The sequence below is a fragment of the Apodemus sylvaticus genome, chromosome 1, assembly GCF_947179515.1.
Source record: "Apodemus sylvaticus chromosome 1, mApoSyl1.1, whole genome shotgun sequence".
NCBI lineage: Eukaryota > Metazoa > Chordata > Mammalia > Rodentia > Muridae > Apodemus > Apodemus sylvaticus.
This window is the reverse complement of record NC_067472.1, coordinates 41,718,608-41,728,967: the sequence shown is the minus strand read 5'-3', so window position 1 is coordinate 41,728,967 and position 10,360 is coordinate 41,718,608.

The following is a 10,360-nucleotide window of genomic DNA, read 5'->3' as shown; positions in this document are numbered from 1 at the left end:
GCTAGTAAAGTCCTTAGTGAAATGACTGGTATTTTAACACTCCCTCTTCTTCAGGCCCAGTGGCATACTTGGTGGTAGATCATTATTATTATGTACTTTCTTTTGTAAGAAAAATATTTAGCCTTAAGAGAAATACTAAAGTAATAAAGGGACATTTTCTAAGATAGTGTTGCTTTTGCATGTTTATACTAAGCTATAGGAAATGAATGAATCCTCCAGATACTTACTGAACACGTGCCACGTTAATATTTTATAGGGCAAGTAAATTCAGTACATGGTCAGTAAACACCCCACAAGTCTTCCCTCACTCACGCTTTCTTCACAAAGTCAGATGAACTATGTGAAGTGAAGACCCACTGGCTGTTCAGTGGTTCCCACTGCTCTTTGGGAGGTGAAATGTGAGGTTCTTGGCAGGCTTTGCTGAAGCAGCTTCAGAGTAGGCGTAGCTCACCTGAAGCTCATTTTGTGACTTCTCCCCCCATACATACTGAGCTTCAGGTCACTTCCAGGAGCATAAGTCTCTGTCCAACTAATAAATTAATTAGTTACCTTGTCTCGTGGTTTTGACATCTTGACTATGGTATTATTCATGGAGAGCTTCATCACAGGGCATGGAAAGGTTCTTCACTGATCATGTTTATTCGCAGTTATAAAGTTATAAGTTTGTGAATTTATGTCCTGCTGTAATTCTATTGGCTACATGGATGATGCTCTTATTGTTTAACACAGTGCCAACTTCTTTTCACATGAAATATTTGATTAAGACTCTTGCTCTCTGGAAGGGACCAGCTAAGAGCAAACAGGGCCCTAAGATCAGTGGAGCAGTTGGGATGGAAATCTTCCTGGCTGCTATTTGTACCAGGGAGCCTGGAGACTCCACAGCCTTCTGTGCACAGCTGCCCAGGAGAGAGTGATCTCCCAGCAGGCTTTCACTTCTTAGCTCAGAGGTGAGATCTCCCACTTCTCTCTGGAGGGAATCTGCTAGGAGCACACAGGGCATAATATTAGTGGAGCAGCTGGGACAGAAATTTTCCCACTTCCATTGGCACCAGGAAGCAGGGAGACTCCAAAGCCTTCTGTGATCAGTGGAGCAGCTGGGAGGAAAGTCTTCCTGTCTCCATTTGCACCAAGGATCTGGGAAACTCCACAGCCTTCTGTGAACAGCCTGCCAGGAGAGAGAGAGATATCTTCCAACAGTGCTTTCACTTTTGAGCTCAGAGAAATAAGGACACAGGCTTACAGGCCTACAAGAGGAACAAACTCCAGCCAGAGACAACAATACCAACTAGCACCAGAGATAACCAGATGGCGAAAGGCAAGCAAAAGAACCCTACCAACAGAAACCAAGACCGCAAGGCAACATCAGAACCCAGTTCTCCCACCACAGCAAGTTCCAGATACCCCAACACACTGGAAAAGCAACAGTTGGATTTAAAATTGTATCTCATTGTGCTGATAGACGGCTTCAAGAAAGACTTAAATGAAATGACTCCCTTAAAGAAATACAGGAGAACATCAGTCAACAGGTAAAAGTCCTTAAAGAGGAAATACAAAAATCCCTTAAAGAAATACAGAAGATCATGGGTCAACAGGCAGAAACCCTTAAAGAAGAAACACAAAAATCCTTTAAAGAATTACAAGAAAACACAATCAAGTGAAGGAACTAAACAAAACCATCCAGGATCTAAAAGTGGAAGTAGAAACAATAAAGAAATCACAAAGTGAGACGTCTCTGGAGATAGAAAACCTTGGAAAGAATTCAGGAGTCATAGATGCAAGCATCAACAACAGAATACAAGAGATAGATGAAAGAAATTCAGGTGCTCAAGATACCATAGAAAACATTGACTCAACAGTCAAAGAAAATGCAAAATGCATAAAGCTGGTAAACCAAAACATGCAGGACCTCCAGGACACAATAAGAAGACCAAACCTAGGGATTATAGGTATAGAGGAGAGCGAGGATTTACATCTTGAAGGGCCAGTAAATATTTTCAATGAAATTGTAGAAGAAAACTTCCCTAACCTAGAGAAAGAGATACCCATGAACATACAAGAAGCCTTCAGAACTCCAAACAGACTGGACCAGAACAGAAAGTCATCCCAGCACATAATAATCAAAACACCAAATTCACTAAACAAAGAAAGAATATTAAAAGCAGTAAGGGAAAACAGGAAAGCAACTTATAAAGGCAGACCTATCAGAATCAGTTCGTTTCTTATATTTCCATTGTTATTTTTGGAGAATCTCAAAATTCTTGATGAGGTTTTTTTCTTGCTTTTGATTTTTTTTCCAAATTACCAATCACTTAACATGCTCTGGCTTAATTTTTTTTTTTACTTTTTTTATTAGATATTTTCTTTATTTACATTTCAAATGTTATTTCATTTCCATGTTTCCCTTCTGAAAACCCCCTATCCCCTGTCCCACTGTTCACTAACACTCCTGCTTCCATGCCCTGGCATCCCCCTACACTAGTGCAATGATCCTTCACAGGTCCAAGGACCTATCTTCTCAGTGATGTCCAACCAGGCCATCCTCTGTGACCCAGGCAGCTGGAGCCATGGATCACTCCATGTGTACTCTTTGGTTGGTGGTTACGACCGTGGATGCTCTGGGGGTACTGGTTGGTTCACATCATTTTTCCCCTATGGGGCTGCAAACCCCTTCAGCTCCTTGGGTCCTTTCTCTAGCTCCTCCATTTGGGACCTTGTGCTTAGTCCGCCTCTGAATTTGTCAGGCAATGGCAGAACCTCTCAGTAAAGAGCTATATCAGGGCCCTGTCAGCAAGCACTTGTTGGCATCCACAACAGTGTCTGGGTTTGGTATATGGGATGGATTCCCAGGTGGAGCAGTCTCTGCACGGCCTTTTTTTCAGTCTCTGCTCCACATTTTGTCTCTGTATCTCCTCCCATGTATGCTTAGTTCCCCCTTCTACGAAGGGCCTAAGTATCCACACTTGGGTCTTCCTTCTTCTTGAGCTTCCTGTGGTCTGTGAATTATAACTTGTTTATTTTGAGCTTTTGGGCTAATATCCACTTATCAGTGAATGCATACCATGTGAGTTCTTTTGTGTTTGGTTTACCTCACTCAGGATGATATTTCCTAGCTACATCCATTTTCCTACGAATTCCATGAATTCATTGTGTTTAATAACTGAGTTGTACTCCACTGTATAAATGTACCACATTTTCCGTATCCATTCCTCTGTTGAGGGACATCTGGATTCTTTCCAGCTTCTGGCTATTATAAATAAGGCTGCTATGAATATAGTGGCATGTGTGTCCTTATTACATGTTGGAACATCTTCTGAGTATATGCACAGGAGTATATGCACAGGTATAGTTGGGTCCTCAGATAGTACTATGCCCACTTTTCTGAGGAACCCACAAACTGACAAACTGATTTCCAGAGTTGTGTTACCAGGAAATCCCACAAGCAAGGGAGGAATGTTCCTATTTTTCTACATCCTCACCAGCATCCTCATCTGCTGTCACCTGAGTTTTTGATCTTAGCCATTCTGACTAGTGTGAGGTGGAATCTCAAGATTGTTTTCTCTGCTTAGTTATTTACCAGCATCTTGAACAGACTCCCTTCTTTTATCCTCACCGTTGAGTTCTCTCCATGATCACTGTCTCTTTAAAAAGTCATGGGTCCAAGCACTTGTCAGCATTGCTGTGACATCATCTTTTGATATCTCTGATATTTTAGGGTTAAAAAGTGGCTAGCTTCTGGGAGTACAATCAGAAATTTTTGTCTCCTAAGTGTTGTGTTTTGTTACATTTTCTGTTCACATGTTCTTTGGGGATGTACATGTTCTCCCTCTGGCTTTGCGTGTCTCTTCTACTTTCAATGAACCATCTTGCTATTTTGTCATTTGGATCTAGTTGCTAGTCCTGCTTATATGTGTGCTGTGAAACTGTTCCTGGGGAAGTATGACTAAGTGTCTACTCATCCCAGATAGAGAACTCATCATCTAGCCAAGTAAGGATACCATCAAAGCCTAATTTAGTGAACCAAAGATATTTATTCTGATTACTTAGAAAAATATAGGCGAGGGGTTACTTACAGAAGCAGAAATGACTAGAACATAGCTTCATCACCAAAGCCCACCAGAGACCATGAAAACTGAAAATTTGCAGTGAACTGCATAGGCTACAGGCAACCCAATGCAAATAATTATTTGACAGAGTTCCCAGAATTAACATACAGGAGAAGGCATTTGTATACTTTACCAGTGATTCCATTAAGGTTTAGAAAATGTTACAGGCATCTTAGAACAAAAGGAATGGCAAGTGATGAAATGAAAGGGAGTGAAATGTAGATGAAAAGAAAATATCTGAGTCATGAACTAAAGTGTGGAGTGGATGGTGAAAACACCACTGCAGCATCCAACTTAGAAAAGACAGAAGCCTAAACTCAAATTAAGAATTAAAGAACAGAACAAAAGAAAAGTATAGATGTATGTTAAAAATCAATAAAATGATGGCACATACTATAACCTGTAGTCAGTGTTTCTTCCCTGACTAGGTGTGGTGGTTTCTTTTCCTCCTGGATTGTCTTTTGTAGCAATCTCAGTACAGTTATGGAGGAAGCTGTTGTTCTCAGTAACTGAAGCATGTTAAGTCATTGTGTCCTTCTCGACAGAATTGTGTTAGAAGTCCTCTTGCTCCTAGAATTTCTGAACCTGAGCACCACCCTATGCCTACCAATTAAAGTTTTATCTTCTCTGTTTGTAGATTCTTTTTATAAATGAGTCTTTCTGTCATGGACACACAATATGGGTATGAAAGAGACAATGGTCAGGGCAGTGCCTCTTACTGTATTACATCCAGCACTCTTGTCTTAGTAACTTTTTTACTGCTATAATTGAACACCATGAGCAAAAGCCACTGGTGGAGAAGAAGGTTTAATTTATCCTTTTTTAAATGTTCTTTAATCTTTTTCTTTACCCTACCAATTTTTCACCCTTCTCAGACCACCCTCTGACTATTCCCCATCCCATACCTCCTCCCTACCTCTACAACCCCCTTCCCTGTCCCCGTGAGGATGTCCCCACCCTCCCATTCCCTAAGCCAACATACTTCCCCACTCCTTGGGGCTTTCAGGGTCTTGAGGGTTAGGTGCATCTTCTCTGACTAAACCCAAACCTGGCAGTCCTCTTCTTTATATGTGTTGAGGGCCTCTTATCAAATGATATATGCTGCCTGGTTGGTGGCCCAGTGTCTGAGAGATCTCAAGGTTCTAGGATAGTAGAGACGGCTGGTCCTCCTACAGGGGTCGCCCTCCTCCTGAGCTTCTTCCAGCCTTTCCCTAATTTCATGATAGAGGGCAGCAACTTCTGTCCATTGTTTGGGTGTAAATATCTGCATCTGACCCTTTTAGTTGTTTGTTGGGTCTTTCAGATGGTAGTCATGGTAGTGACTTTTTGTGAGTGCTCCATTGCCTCAGAGCAAGCAGCTTCCCTGTCACACACCCTTGTCGTGATGCTCGGCAACAATTCAAAAGCAGTGAGGTGGACTATGACGATTAAACCTGAAGAACTGCAGGCAGAACTGTGAGCAAATCAGCCTTTCTCCTGCGATGTCACTACTTTAGTACTCAGTTATAGTCACAGAGGCCTAACTAATCTGGGATAGAAGGGAGAGTATATCTTATTTCCACTCAGCTAGAAGCAGAAACTTCTTCTTTATTTTACCTTTAGATACCTCCTTTTTTCATTCATATGTATACATTGCCTAAAATTATAAGATGTTAAATAGGCACTCCAACTAAAGCTATGAAAAATCCCACTTTATAAATCCTTCAGTCACATCCGTTCAGCTGTGCTCATATGTTTTTTATTGGCATTGTTCTTCCTGCACCTCCAAATTCATATCAGGAATAATGTTACCTGAAAATAATTCTCAGCTAGATTCATTTTCTGTATTTCAGATAGAATTTGCTTCTGGTGGATTATATCTGATATTGTACATGTGTAAATGTGCATTTATTTTGCCCTTATTTTTACCATATACCTTTGATCGCATTAATTAAAAATAATGTAGAAAATACAATTCCATGGTCTAATGTAATATTCTCCTTGGTGAGAAATAACAGGACAGCAGCTCTGCTACCACTTTAAAGACTCGTCCCCATGCTACATTCTTCTTTTGCTGTTGCTGCACAATCAACTGCTGAGCTAACGACTGGTTCTTTGAGCTTCTCTGTGGTTACTCTAAGTGTTTTCTTCTCTTTGGTTTCATCAGTATTGCTGTCTTTCCTTTATCATGTTGTCTTTATAACTGGATTTCTACTGCTTCAAGGTTATAAAACTTCTTGAGTCTGAATCTGTCCCTCTGCATTTGACTCTGCTCCATGTCTCTGGTCCCTCTGGGACCCCAGCATGTGTAATGGATCACATCACTGATGCCAGTCTCATCCATCCCGTCTTACCTGTTTTTAACTGTTCTTTCCATGATTTACTCTGGAAAGTTTCTTCCACCCTAATCAACTCATCTTGTCTGCCCTTACCCATGTACTATTTGTTACAAAGATTGATTCACTTAGTTCTTGACATAGATCATTAGGTTCAGAAAATAGCCCCTTGCTGGGGTGAGCTTTGTTTGTTTGTTTGTTTGTTGTTTGGCTTTGTTTGTTTTAATTACCATGTATCTTCTCAAAATTGCTCCTCAACTCTTTAAACATGGATATTTGATGATTGTACATGATACTACCTAATTTTGTCTATAAAAAGATTTCAAAGGTATATTGACAATGAGGCAAAGATAAAATGCATGGACCTGGGTGCTTTTTATAGTTTTACCTATGTGAGTCAAGCAAATGAGACTTGCCCCAGTACCTTTTTTTTTTAAAGAAATCATAGAGATGTCAAATAAATAATTTGATGGTTAATATTAAGGTATTGGAAAATACATGAAAAATATCAAAATCAGTAGATGGAGAAAAATTATAAAGACAGGGGCAGAAATTAATAAAATAAAAATGAAAAAAAGACAAAAATTGAACTAAATGAAGAGTTAGTTTTTTGAAAATAAAATAAGATTAGTAAATCTTTGGTCGCAGATTTCTAATGTGTACCTCGGTCCAGTCCCTGTAGTGTCACAAGGTTTTGAGGGGAGATTTACTAGTTATCCTCACTCTCAAAGAGTATCTATGAATTTGCCTTTCATAATTTATTGGAGTGCTAAACAGTCTCAGAATGTATGCTTGAAAAATGCACTTAGCACTTTGGGTCCTCAACTGTGTATAATGTGAAGGAGTGTGGTGCTGCAGCCTTAGAGCCATTTTTATTCCTGTGAAGGACTCTGGCACACAGGATGCAATCCCCCAAGACCCATGAGCAATGCGCAGTTCCAGTCATTAAAGTTATGCAGTATGTGTGATCTTTTCCTACATTAAAAACTTATGAAGTAGAATTTTTAATTCTCAAATAGAAATTCTATAAGATAGTAAGATGTGTGAATGAAATCTAGAAATGAATTGTCATGAACTATTGCTGCTGCTTGTTCTTTTCCAAGCCATTCCAACAAGGAAGGATTTGGAATACTCTTAAAATGAGCTGTTCCCCATAAGAAGTGTCTGTCAGCTTAGACATTGATTGCACTTGCACCTAACATTGCCAAGCCAGGAAAACACCCCTTTGCTAGCCCCTCAGTGCCTATCTCTGTATTTGTGGTATGGAGAGAATTCCCAGGCTCAAAACATTGGATTTCTTTACTTACAACTAATATATCCTTTTGCTGTTCAAATAAATTTATGAGAAACTTAAAAAAAAACAAAAATAAATAAATTAATTAATTAACCAAAAGAAAGAGAAACAAAGATCCTTTAGGATTTTAATGCTTTGATCTGATTCCATGACCAAGGCAACTCTTTTTTTTTTCTTTTGCAGATTTTTATTAGATATATTCTTTATTTATGTTTCAAATGATTTCTCATTTTCTGTCCCCCCAAAGTCCATTAAGCCATCTCCCCTTCCCTGTTCCATAATCAACCCTCTCCCACCTTCCTGCCCTGGTATTCCCCTACACTGCTGCATCTAGCCTTTCTAGCACCAGGGGCCTCTCTTCTCTTTGATGTCCAACAAGGTCAACCTCTTCTGCCTATGTATCTGGAGCCATGGGTAACACCATGTATACTATCTGGTTAATTTTTCTGTCCCTGGGAGCTCTGGGATTACTGGGTGGATCATATCGTTGTTACTATTTAAAACAACAGCAACAACAAAACATTTAATTGGGGCTGGGGATGACTTACAGGTTCAGAGGTTGGGTGCAGTATCATCAAGGTAAGAACATGGCAGTGTTCTGGCAGACATAGTGCAGGAACTGAGAGGCCTACATCTTCATCTGAAGGCTGATAGGAGAAGACTGACTTTCAGGCAGCTAGGATGAGGGTCTTAAAGCCCATGCCTACAGTGACACACCTACTCCAACAGGGCCACACCTCCAAATAGTGCCACTCCTTGGGCCAAGTATATTCAAACCACCCAGGCACTAATTAATAAAATTAGATGTGAACAGAGACAATGCAATGCACACTGAGAAAATTCAAATAATCAGATGAGATACTTGAAAAATATATACTCAATTAAATTAAAAAATCTAAAAGAAATGAATGAAGCTAAGTCACATATGACGTACAAAATTTAAACTGAGATGAAGAAACAAATTAGTTAGGTTCTGTGGGTATTCTATACTTTTTGATTAATATTTATTTAACAGTGAGTTCATACCATGCATGTCCTTTTGGGTCTGGGTTACTCAGGATATTTTTTAGTTCCATCCATTTGCCTGCAAAATTCATGATGTCCTCATTTTTAATAGCTAAATAGTATTCTGTTGTGTAAGTGAACCACATTTTCTGTATTCTTCCTTCAGTTGAGGGACATCTGGGTTGCTTCCACTTTTTTGCCTATCATGAAGAAGGCTGATATGAACATAGTGAAGCACATATGCTTGTGATATGGTGGAGCATCTTTTGGGTACATGCCCAGGAATTGTATAGCTGAGACTTCAGGAAGGAATATTTCTAATTTTCTGAAGAACTGTCAGACTGATTTCCAGAGTGGGTGTACCAGTTTGAAATCCTACCTGCAATGGAGGAGTGTTCCTCTTTCTCCATATCCTTGTGAGCATGTGCTGTCACTTACGTGTTTGATCTAAGTCATTCTCATAGATGTAAGGTAGAATCTCAGGATCATTTTAATTTGTATTCTCCTGATGACTAAAGATGTTGAACAATTCTTTTAGGGCTTCTCAGTCATTCAAGATTCCTCTGTTAAGAGTTCTCTTTGGATAGGAGCCTGATATAGCTGTCTCCTGAGGGGACCTGCCAGTCCCTGACAAATACAGAGGGGATGCTCTCAGCCAACCATTGAACTAAGCACAGGGTCCCCAATGGGGGAGCTAGAGAAAGGACCCAAGGAGCTGAAGGGGTTTGCACTGCCATAGGAGGAACAACAATATGAACCACCCAGTACCCCCAGAGCTACCAGGGACTTAACCACCAACCAAAGAGTACACATGGAAGGACCCATAGCCCAAGCCTCATGGATCCAGAGGATGGCCTGGTCAGACATCAGTGAGAGGAGAGATCCTTAGACCTGTAAATGCTCATTGCCCCAGTGTAGGGAATACCAGGACAGGGAAGCAGGTGTGGGAGGGTTAGTGAGCAGGGGGGGGGGGATGATGGGATAGGGGGGGTTGTGGAAAGGAAACATGGAAAGAGGATAACATTTGAAATGTAAACAAAAAATATCTAATTAAAAAAAGAAAAAATAAGAGATGAAGAGGCAGATATTGAATGTTACTAAAACTATTAAGTGTTATTATTAATTTTAATAACAATTTCTTATTGTAAGTGTTCCTCTAACATTTATTTTCTTTGGCTAAGCAAAAGTATTATGAGCAATATGGAAAAATTTGATTCCCTAAGTGATAGCTGTTGGATTCATCCATGGTGCCCTGCCTCCACAGACAACTGTCAATCAAATTGGCTGACTAATCACCCATATGCAACATGTGTGTGTGTGTGTATGTGCGTGCGCGCACGTGTGTGTGTCTGTGTGTGTGTGTCTGTGTGTGTATCTGTGTGTATGTGTGTTTATGTGTATGTGTGTGTGTGTCTCTGTGTGTGTCTATGTATGTATATGTGCTTGTGTCTGTGTATCTGTGTGTGTCTGTGAGTTTGTGTCTGTCTGTGTGTGTCACTGTGTGTCTGTGTGTGTATCTCTGTGTGTGTCTGTGTGGTTATTTATGTGTATGTCTGTGTGTGTATCTCTGTGTGTGCCAGTGTTTCCATGTGTCTGTGTCTGTGTGTGTAAAGAGGGGGAGAGAAAGAGAGCGAGACACAGAA